The 11764-nt window shown below is 40.9% G+C and overlaps 1 pseudogene; it reads left to right on the top strand.

Moving 5' to 3' along the window:
• Positions 1–4589: 4589 nt before the first annotated feature.
• On the top strand, positions 4590–4689 carry LOC111759790 (U6 spliceosomal RNA; annotated as a pseudogene).
• The last annotated feature ends 7075 nt before the right edge of the window (positions 4690–11764 follow it).

Genomic DNA, 11764 nt, shown 5'->3' with positions numbered 1-11764 from the left:
AAGAATGAATAAAAAAAGGAAGCAGAGCCTAAAGGACCAATGGGAGATCATGAAGTATACTAATATATGCATTATGGGAGTGCCAGAAAGAGATGAGAAATAGAAAGGGGAAGAAAAATATTTGAAGAAATAATTGATGAAAAACTTTTCAAATTTGTCAAAAGATGTATATATACATCTAAGAAACTCAAAAAACCTTCAAGTAGGATAAATGTAGATGCTGAGACATATTATAGTTGAACTGTTGAAGGTCAAAGACAAAGACAGAATCCTAAAAGAAACAAGAAAGAAGCAAATCTTCACAAACAAGGGACCCCCAATAACATTGAATACTGATTTCTCGTGAGAAACCAAGGAAGCCAGAAAACAGTGGGTGACATATTTAAAGTGCTGAAAGGAAAAAAAGTTAACCAAGAATTCTATATCAGGAAAAACTGCCCTTCAAAAATGAGAGAGAATTCCCAGGTAAACAAAAGTTGAGGTTGCAACTTTCCTGGAAGTTTGAAATTATTTCAAAATACAAAATTTAGGGCAAAAAACCTAAGGGAGATCATTACCACTAGATCTTCCATACAAGGAATGTTGAAGGGAGTCCTACAGGATGAAAAGAGAAGATACTAGACAGTAACTTGAATCCATATGAAGAAATAAGGATCCATGGTAAAGGTAACTACGTAGGTAAATATAAATGACATTATTATTGTATTCTCAGATTATAACTATACTTCTATTTCTTGTATTTAAAATTATGATTCTAAAACCATAAATACCTAAAATAATCATAATTCTATGTTAATGGGCAGGGGTTTTAGTTTTCTATGCTGCTGAAAGCAGATACCATAAAATGGGTTTAAAAAAAAGAACAATGGGAATTTATTCACTTTCTGTTAGAGTTTTGGAAAATGTCCAAATCAAGGTATCATCAAGATGCTTTCTGGGAGTGGATGTGGCTCAAGCAATTGAGCACCTGCTTCCCACATGGGAGGTCCTGGGTTTGGTTCCCAGTGCCTTCTGAAAAAACAAAGACAAACAACAAGCAAAAACAAATGAAAAATCCAATGCAGGAAAGCCAGTGTCACTCAGTAGTTGAGGGCCCACTTCCCACACATAAGGTCCCAGGTTTAATCCCCACCCCCAGTACCTAAAAATAAAAAATAAAAGATGATGCTTTCCTCCTGAAGAATGGCTGCTGGCAATCCTTGAATCCTCTGCCACAAGGCAAAGCAAATGGTGGTATCTACTGGTCTTTCCCTTTTCTTCTGGATTTCATTGCCTTTGGCTTCTTGCTTCCATGACTTTCTCTCTGTGTCTGAATTTCATTATCCTATAAAGAACTCGAGTAAGACAATCAAGACCCACCCTGGGCTACTCCCTAACTGAAGCAACCTAATCAAAAGGTCCTACTTATAATAGTTTTGCACCCACAGAAATGAATTAGCTTTAAGAACATGATTTTCTGGTGTACATAGTTTCAGACCACCACAGCAGGCAAAATATAAATGTAATTTGTAATAAGAACAACAAAAAGTGGGAGGAGGAGTTTAGGAACAGAGAAGGTATATGCTATCAAAGTTAAGTTAGGTTCAATTCAAACTAGATTGTTAGAGATTTAGGGTGTTAAATGCTAATCCAATGGTAACTGTATTAGTCAGGGTTCTCTAGGGAAACCAATGCAAATATCTTAAAAGTGGAAGGGATGGGGGAAACATTCTGTACAAATGGTACCCAAAAGAGAGCTGGGGTAGCTATACTAATGTCTTAGTTTTCCAGGGCTGCTATGACAAAATCCACACAATGGGTTGACCTAAAAACCAAAAATTTAATGTCTCACTGTTTTGAAGGCTAGAAATACAACACAGATGTATTAGCAGGGCTTGCTTTCTCCAAAGTCTGTCATTCTCTGGTAATAACTTTCCAGAAATCCTCCATTATATGGTGATCTCTCACTCTCTTTGTCTGCTTTTCTGATTTCTGCTGACTTCTGCCTTCATCTGGTTTCTTGTTTCTCCTAACTTACTGCATCCAAATCTTACCTCTATAAGGCCACCAATCATACAAATTAAGACCTACACTGATTCAATTTAGCCACAACTAAATAGGATCTTCAAAGATCCTATTCACAAATGAATACACACCCGACTCACCTTAATATATTTAAAGATACTATTTAGAAATGGATTCACACCCACAGGAATGTAGATTAAGACTTGCAAATGTATTTTGTGGGGTACATGAGGCAATCCCTGAAAACGAATGCCAGACAAAATAGACTTTAAAACAAAAATTGTTACAGAGTCATAGAAGGATATTTTATAATCCATCAAGAAGTTATAAAAATTATAAATGTATGTCCATTCAACAACAGAACCCCCAAAATCATGAAGCAAAAATTGACAGAATTGAAGAAATAGAAAATTCAATAGCAATACTTGAAGACTTCAATACCCCATTTCCAATAATAGATACAACAACTAGACAGAAGATTAGTTGGGAAATAGAGGACTTGAACAATACCATGAACAGCTAGACCTAACAGACATATATAAAATACTCCACCCAACAAGTGCAGAATACACATTTTTCTCAAGTACACATGGATCATTCTCCAAGATAGGCCATGTTAGATCACAAAACAAGTCTCAATACATTTAAAAAATTTGAAAACATGCAAAGCATCGTCTCCTGCCACAATGGAATGAAGCTGTAAATCAATAACAGAAGAAACACTGGAAAATTCATGGATATGTGAAGAAGAAAGAATACATTCTTTAACAACCAGTGTGTTTCATAACTATCAAAATTTGTTGTGTGCTGCCTCAGCATCCATCTTACACTGGCTAAGCCACTTGCCTCAGCACTGACCTTTGGCCTACTTAATAAGCAGATTTCCAGCCCTGGGACATAAACTCCCCCAAAACTCAAACCTGCATCTCACACACCTCACCCAAAACACACAACTTGTCCCAAATGATAAGCTAACCAGCCACACCACCTTTGGACCCCTAGTCCTTCCACCTTTTCATACACATTTGCTTTCAACTAACCAATCCTTGATTCCCACAGAAAATCTAGTAACCTCCACCTCTGGAACACAATAAAGCTCACAGGTCCCTCTTGCTCTGCTTGTGTGCTTCACACCTGCTAGTTGATCCACCTGAACCAATCATGCTGCCAATCAACCCTTCATGGCACCCCTCTCTCTCTGGGACCTGTGGGTAACAAACCATCTTTTTTTATGCTTTAGGCTTGGTTTCCATTTTGTCACATCTGCACTCCACCCAGAGCCAGATTTAAAACCCAACCTAAGTAGTCTGAAACAGTAGGTTAAAGAAGAGATCACAAGGAAAATTAGGAAATTGTTAGAGACAAATGAAAATGAAAACACAGCATATGAAAATTAATGGAATGCAGCAAAGGCAGTGCTTAGAGGGAAATGTATAGTTGTAGATACCTATGTTTAAAAAGAAGAAAAGTCTCAAATCAATAACCTAACTTCACATCTTGAGGAACTAGCAAAGAAGAGAAAATTAAGCCTAAAGTTAGTAGAATGAATGAAATAAGGATTAAAGTGGAGATAAATGGAGAGAAGAAAAACAATTGAGAGAATCAACAAAACCAAAAGTTAGGTCTTTGGAAAGACCAAAAAATTGACAAACCTTTAGCTAGACTGACAAAGGAAAAAGAAAGAGGATACAAGTAACTAAAATAAATACTACTAATCTTACAGAAATTAAAAGGATTATAAGAGGCTACTTATGAACAATTGTATGCCAGAAAATTAGATAATCTAGATGAAATGGACAAATTCCTAGAAACATACAAATTACCCAAAATGACTCAAAAGAAAAAAATTTTAGCAGACCTATAACAATAAACAGATTGAATTAGTAATTGTGAGAGTTTGAATTGTGTGAATCTCAGAAAAAAGTCTTAAACTAATCCATTCCTTTGGGTTTGGGGCCCTTTGATTGCATTAAATTCATTTAAGGGGCTTTTGATTAGATTACTTGATAAGGTCGATTCAGAGCTTTGGATTGGGTCTCCACCCTCTGGTTGGGTCTGATATAAACTGAGAACACAGAGAGCAAGGAAACACAGGGAAAGGAAGTTGCCATCTTTTTACCCAGCCATGTAAGAGAGAGGATCTCCAGCAGCTAAAGCTGAAACATGAAGTCCCCAAGAGGCTGATCAAGGCTGAAGAGCAAAGCCATATTCCTGATAGCCCACACCTGAACTCAAGAAAAAAGCAGAGCAACTGAGACTGAGAGGAGGCCAAAAGAGACAAACCCAATGCCTGGTAGTCCACAGTTGGGCTCCAGGAGATGGTGAGCCTGGAGGGGAAGGCAGGGACCTCGGCAAAGATTGGCAGCCAACTTGCTTTGCCATGTGGCAAGATGCCAGGAGCACCATTTGCAGACTTTGGTGAGAAAGCATTTCTGCTGATGCTTTGATTTGGCTATTTCACAGCCTCAGAACTGTAAGCTTTTACCCTAAATAAAATTACCATTATAAAATCCAATCCATTTCTGGTATTTTGCAAGAGCAGCACTATAGTAAACTAATGCAGTAATCAAAAACCTTAAAACAATGTTTGCTTTGGTGACACATATACTAAGTTTGGAACAGAGAAGATTAGCATGACCCCTGCACAAGAATAATACATAAATTCATGAAGCAGACCATATTTTAAAGCAAACAAACAAACAAAACAACTTCCAACAAAATAAAGTCCAAGACCAGTAGGCTTCACTGGTGAATTCTAGCAAACAATCAAAGAAGAAATAACATGAATACTTCTCAAACTCTTCCAAAATATTAAAGATGAGGGAAATCTTCCTAACTCATTCTGTGAGACCAGCATTACCTTGCTACCAAAGAATCACAAGAAAATTACAGACCAATTTCCCTTATGAATATAGATGCAAAACTCCTCAACAAAATACCAGCAATTGAATCCAATAGCATAATTAAAATATTATACACCAAGACCAAGTGGGATTGATCCTAGTAATGCATATGTGGCTTAACATAAGAAAATCATTCACTATAATATATCTCGTAAACAGAAAGAAGAAAACACCACATAATCACCTCAACTGACACCAAAAAGGCATTTGACAAAATCCAACACTCATTCATGTTAAAACAATCATTAAAATAGGAATAGAAGGGAACTTCCTCAACATGATAAGACACATATACGAAAAACCCACAGCTAACTCAATGGTGAAAGGCTAAAAACTGACCCTAAGATCAGGAACAAGACAAGGTTGTCCATTGTCACCATTCTGATTCAACATTGTACTAGAAGTTCTAGACAGATACATTAGGCAAGAGAAAAATGAAAATTGGAAAAGAAAATTTTAAATTATATCTCTTTACAGATGACATAATCCTTTATAAGTAAATGCCAAAGAATTCACAAGAAAACTACCAGAACTAATAGCTGAATTAATATAAGTTGCAGGGTTCAATATCGACACCAAAAATCAATTGCAATTCTCTTTTTTAAAAGATTTTATTTATTTATTCATTTCTCCCCCCCTCCCCCACCAGTTGTCTGTTCTCTGTGTCTATCTGCTGCATGTTCTTCTTTGTCTGCTTCTGTGGTTGTCAGCAGCATGGAAATCCATGTTTCTTTTTGTTGCGTCATCTTGTTGTGTCAGCTCTCCATGTGTGTGGCACCATTCCTGGGCAGGCTGCACTTTCTTTCACGCTGAGTGGCTCTTCTTATGGGGTGCAATCCTTGCACGTGAGGCTTCCCTACACTGGGGGCACCCCTTCGTGGCACAGCACTCCTTGCGCACATCAGCACTGTGCGTGGGCCAGCTCCACATGGGTCAAGGAGGCTCGGGGTTTGAACCTCAGACCTCCCATGTGGTAGACAGATGCCCTAACCACTGGGCCAAGTCCGCTTCCCAGTTGCAATTCTTTACAAAAGTAAAGAGCAATCTGAAGAGGAAATCAAGAAAACATTGCTAAAATTATTTGTTTGCAAAACATTGCTAAAATAAATCAAAGAAGGCCTAAATAAATGGAGGGACATTCTGGGTTCATGGATTAGAAGACTTAATATTTTTAAGATGTTAATACCACCCAAAGCAATTTACAGGTCCAACACAATGCCAATTAAAAAAAACTTACTGGTATTCTATTCATGAACTGTTGTGATTAGTAATCAAAGAAAATGTGGCATTGGTGTGGAGAAAGTAGCCATGGTGGCTGCTGGGGGTAGGGAGTGGGAGGAAGAGATGTGATGTGGGGGATTTTGCGGGGGTTGGAGTTGTTCTGGGTGGTGCTTCAGGGACAGTTACTGGACATTGTATGTCCTCCCATGGCCCACTGGGTGGACTGTGGGAGAGTGTGGGCTATGGTGTGGACCATTGACCATGAGGTACAGCGATGTTCAGAGATGTATTCACCAAGTACAATGAATGTCTCATGATGATGGAGGAGGTTGTTGTTATGGGGAGAGGAGTGGGGTGAGGGGGGGTGGGGAGTATATGGGGATCTCATATTTCTTGAATGTAACATTAAAAAATCAAATAAAGACAATTATTTTTTAAAAATTCCAGTAGCCTTCTTTGCAGAAAAGTAAAAGGAAACCAATAGTTAAATTTATATAGAAGAGTAAGGGGTATCAAATAGCCAAAAATTATCTTGAAAACAAAGATTGAAGTTGGAGGAGTCACACATTCCAATTTTTTTAATTCATTTTTTAAAAAGTATTACATTCAAAAAATATGAAGTCCCACCACCCCCACCCCCCACTCCCCCCACAGCAACACTCTATCCCATCATCATGACACATCCATTGCATTTGGTAAGTACATCTCTGGGCATTGCTGCACCTCATAGTTAATGGTCCACATCATAGCCCACACTCTCCCACATTCCATCCAGTGGGCCATGGGAGGATCTACAGTGTCCCGTAATTGTCCGTGAAGCACCACCCAGGACAACTCCAAGTCCCAAAAACGCCTCCAGGTCTCATCTCTTCCTCCCATTCCCCGCACCCAGCAGCCACCATGGCCACCCTTCCCACACCAATGCCACATTTTCTCTGTGGACATTAGATTGGTTGTGTCCATTGCACACCTATGTCAAGAGGGGGCTTAGATTCCACATGGATACTGGATGCAATCCTCCTGCTTTCAGTTGTAGGCACTCTAGGCTCCATGGTGTGGTGGTTGACATTCTTCAACTCCATGTTAGCTGAGTGGGGTAAGTCCAATAAATCAGAGTGTAGGAGTTGAAGTCTGTTGAGGTTCAGGGCGTGGCTATCATATTGTTAGTCCAGAGATTCAAATCCCCTAAATATGTCTTAAACCCCAACACCAACTACAATTCCAGTAAAGTAGCATGAAAGTCTTGTGAAAAGAGATCCCATCTGAGTCCAGTTCCATCACGCAGAAACACCGGCTCCAAAGAAGGGCCAACTGACATGGCAGTGAACCCCATCTGCCATGAACATAGAACCCGTGGGTCTCTTTAGCCCTCAAAACACACATTCCAATTTTAAACTTACTACAAAGCAATAATCAAACAACATGGTACTAGCACAAGGACAGACATTTAGACTAATGGAATCAAGTTGAGAGTTCAGAAATAAACCATCACATCTATGGTGTATTAATCAGGGTTCTCTAGAGAAACAGAATCAACACAAGATATATGTCAACAGTAAGAGATTTTATCAGTCTCTCATGTGACCATGGGGATGCACAAGTCCAGGTTCCACAGGTAGGCTGCAACCAAGGGCTCCAGTGAAAGTCCAATGAAGGTCCTTGATGAGTTTCTGGGAGACATTGGCTGTCCAAAGACAAGTTGGGAAATTCTCCCTGAATGCTGCAATCACTTCCACTTTTTTTTTTTAAGATTTATTTATTTATTTATTTATCTCCCCTTCCCCCCGACCCTGGTTGTATGTTCTCTGTGTCTATTTGCTGCATCTTCTTTGTTTGCTTCTGTTGTTATCAGTGCCATGGGAATCTGTGTTTCTTCTTGTTATGTCAGCTCTCCATGTGTGCGGCACCATTCTTGGGCAGGCTGCACTTTCTTTTGCATTGGGTGGCTCTCCTTACAGGGCACACTCCTTGTGCTTGGGGCTCCCCTATGCGGGGACACCCCTGCGTGGCACGGTACTCCTTGTGCGCATCAGCACTGTGCGTTGGCCAGCTCCACATGGGTCAAGGAGGCCCAGGGTTTGAACCGCGGACCTCCCATGTGGTAATCAGACACCCTAACCACTGGGCCAAGTCCGCTTCCCCACTTCCACTTTTAAGTCATTCAACTGATTGGATAAAGGGTCACTCATGGCTGATGGCAATCTCCCTGATTGATTAACTGTAATCAGCTATCTATGCAGTAAATTCAGTGGTGACTAAAGTCCATAAATGCCCTTGTATTACAGTTCTCCCAGTGCTTGCTTGACCAAACAGTTGGGCACAATTACCTGGCTGGCCGAGTTGACACATTAGCCTAACCGTCACATATGTTCAATTGATGTTTGACAAGAGTGCCAACTCCACTCAATGGGAAAAGAATAATCTCTTCAACAAATGGTGCTGGGGAAACTGTATATCCATTTGCAAAAGAGTGAAGGTGGATCCTTACTGCACCACATACAAAAATTAACTGAAAACAGATCAAATACCTAAATATAGGAAACAAAACTATATACTCCTAGCAGGAAATCTAGGGAAACACAACTCTCTCCCCAGCTGTACTCCATTTGTAGCAGGTGACAGAAGTGATATGTGCACCATTTGCATGTATATCCATTTCCATAGCTTTTTTGTGGTGTTTGAAGTATTGCTGCTGGGCAAATCCTGATTCCTTTGGAAAAGGAAGCTGTGAGGTAAAGGAATGAGCCCCCTTTTGATTCTCCCTTTGCCCTCCTCCCTAAGATTGTGTTCCTGTAGCCTGACCCACCTGTAGCCTGAGCCTGCACATGTGCCTGGCCCACCAAAACAGAAGGTCTAGATAGGACAGGAAAAAATGATTGCCAGGTCCATGGAGGAGAAGACTGTCTTCTGAGCTCTCTCTTCCTACCAGGAAACTGCAAGTTACTTCAGGATCACCCTTAAAAACCAGAGCACTGGGTCCAACCTGGTTTCCCAAAAATTTCAAGAAAAGAGGTAGGGAAGGGACTCCTCCTTGATCATAGGCTATTTTCTAACACATCAGCTTTACAGAGGATGTCATGAAAGCTTCTTCCCTGAGTGGCTATACTTTTCCTGCCAAGCAGACTTCAAAGCAGACTGCCAAAGCTTCTGGTAAATCCACCCCATCCCTCACACCTCTTCCTGAAAGAGAGTTGCACCACAGCTTTTATTCATTAGCTTTTCTCCCAACCCTTCCCCAAGAGCAGTTGATTTTTTTTGCCTTTGTGACCTTCTCTCTGTCTTTCTTCAGCAAAATTGCACACTCAATCTTTGCCCTTGCAAATAGAAGGAAAAAATTTGCCCCACAGCTAAGAATGCTCGAAGAGTAGGAAAACCAGGAGAATGAATGAGGTGGGCTCTCTTCACAAGTCCTGGCAGGGAAATTTTACTTCGAACAGATAATATTAGCAAACTTGCAGGGAATTGGTTACTCACAAATAGCTTTTTATTTCCTATTTCTTATGGATCTAATTAATCTTTAAGAATGCTAGCCATGAATGTAAAGGTTCTGTATCAGATCACAGAGTTTATTAGAAAGATGGAACAACTAGGAGAAATTGTTGGTAGAAAAGGAATGTCACAAGCAAAGTGCTACAAATTAAATGTATGTGAACAGCTGATGAAGGCGGTCTAATGGGTGTCACTGTGAGATCTCTGTTCTCCCCATAGCTCTCGGGCTTCTCCATTGTCTGGTAGAACCCTGCTTTCACTGAGTTATGTGACCCTCCCACGTGGAGGAAGGTCTTGAAACTTGACTGCTGAGAAAAGGCTGGGGTTGGAATGAACATCAAAATTCTCTTAGACATTGAAGTCAGTGATGAGCACACATGAAACTGGTTTGTGGAAGAAGAAAGCAGCATCAGAACTGTGGAGTCTGGGGAGGGATGGCAGAGATTAGTGCCACAATAAAAACCTAAAGGAGGCAGGGTCAGTGGCCCTTTTAATTTGTCAGACTGGCCCCTGCAGAAACTGGATGCATCCTGCTGAATGATTGTAGACTTGCACAAGCTCAATCAGACCTGGTATGAAGGGCATAGTATTGTTGCCAGAGCAGATTAATTAAACCTTGGACATGAGGTATGTGGCCACTGATTTTGTAAATGCATTCATTTCCCTTCAGATGAGAAAAGAGGATCAGAAAGAAAAGAGTTCACAATTACATAGGATAGCAACGATATTTGTTTACATTTTTGTCTCAGGGCTATGCTAATTTCCATGGCCTCTGTCACAACTAGAGATCTGGACTTGTCATCCTGCAGAATAACACGTGGATGGCATTTTGATGATCAGACCAAAGGGTAGTTAGTATGTGGGAAGTCTTGGTAAAGCAAATAGAATCCAGATGGTGACAGATAAAGTCTATGAAACTTCAGAGATCTGCCACTACAGTGAAGTATTTAGGGGTTCAGTGGTTAGGGGTATGCCAAGCTCTCCCTCCAAAGCAAAAGACAAAATTGTTGCACTTTGCATCCCCTACCACAAAATAGAAAGCAGACCTCCCTAGTAAGACCTAGTAAGGTCTAGAGGCAACACATGGCACACCTAGGAATACTGCTCTGGCCCATAAATGGGATAATGCAGAAGGTTGTTGGTGGAGTCCAGAGCAGAAAAGGGTTCTGCGACAGGTCCAAGCTGCAGTTCATATGATCCAGCAGACCCTACAATGTTGGAAGTGTAAGAGGTGGGAAAAGATGTAGGGTGGAGCTCATGGTAATGCAGGTACCTGTGATTCTGATCAAGCCAATGACAAGCACAGTGAAGAAATTGGAGAAAAAGTTGCTGGTGATTACTGAACACTTAATATGTGGAACCAAGGGACCAAGAATTAGAACTGCCTAGGAGACTTCCAAGAAGATGGTAGAATAGAAAGACATGGAACTCTCTTCTCCTCCAGAAAAATAGCTAGAAGAGAGGTTGAAACAGCCTGAGAAAAAGATTTTCTCAGGTTTTGGACTCCAGGAGAAGCCTGGACACTTCTCAGAGGAGAAAGGGGCAAAGGAGGGGAATCCCGACAACAGAACTGTGAGTTGAAACATGAAGCTGCTACTGTCGGCACCCTTCCATACACTAAAGACAATTTAGAATTCTTAGGTCTCTAAGGTGTTGCAGACAAAGGGGGCTCCAGCGATCCACCACCCCAGGAAAGGGGAGAGAGAGGTACACAGTCTAAGGCTGACCCAGCTTTTGACTCACAAATTTGGTCTGTTGTGTCCTAGGAGCCTTTCCAGGCCTGGTGGGGCTGAGCCATTGTTTGCCTTGGGAGCAGACAAGGGGCTAAAGATATATGATCCTCCCAATCTCTACCTCTACTAACAGGGACTTATTATTGAGGACTCAGAGGCAAATGGAAATATTTCTGACCCGGGAAAAGGGAGGGGGCTGTCAGAGAAGACTGGAGAACTGTCACTGAGAAAGTTTCAATTATAAGGCACTTAGCCTCCAGGCAGGAAGTTCTATCACACAGATCTGGTCTGTGTTGCAACAAATAGACTCTAGCCAGGCATTGAACTGAGAGCTGCTAAAGAGCGCCACCCCCTGGCAGACCAAGGAAGTGCATGTGAGAAAATTAAAAATAAACGAGAGGCTTTTGCAAGCCT

This window comes from Dasypus novemcinctus, chromosome X (genome assembly GCF_030445035.2).
Source record: "Dasypus novemcinctus isolate mDasNov1 chromosome X, mDasNov1.1.hap2, whole genome shotgun sequence".
NCBI lineage: Eukaryota > Metazoa > Chordata > Mammalia > Cingulata > Dasypodidae > Dasypus > Dasypus novemcinctus.
Note: the sequence above shows the minus strand (reverse complement) of the source record. Positions and strands in the feature narration are given on the sequence as shown.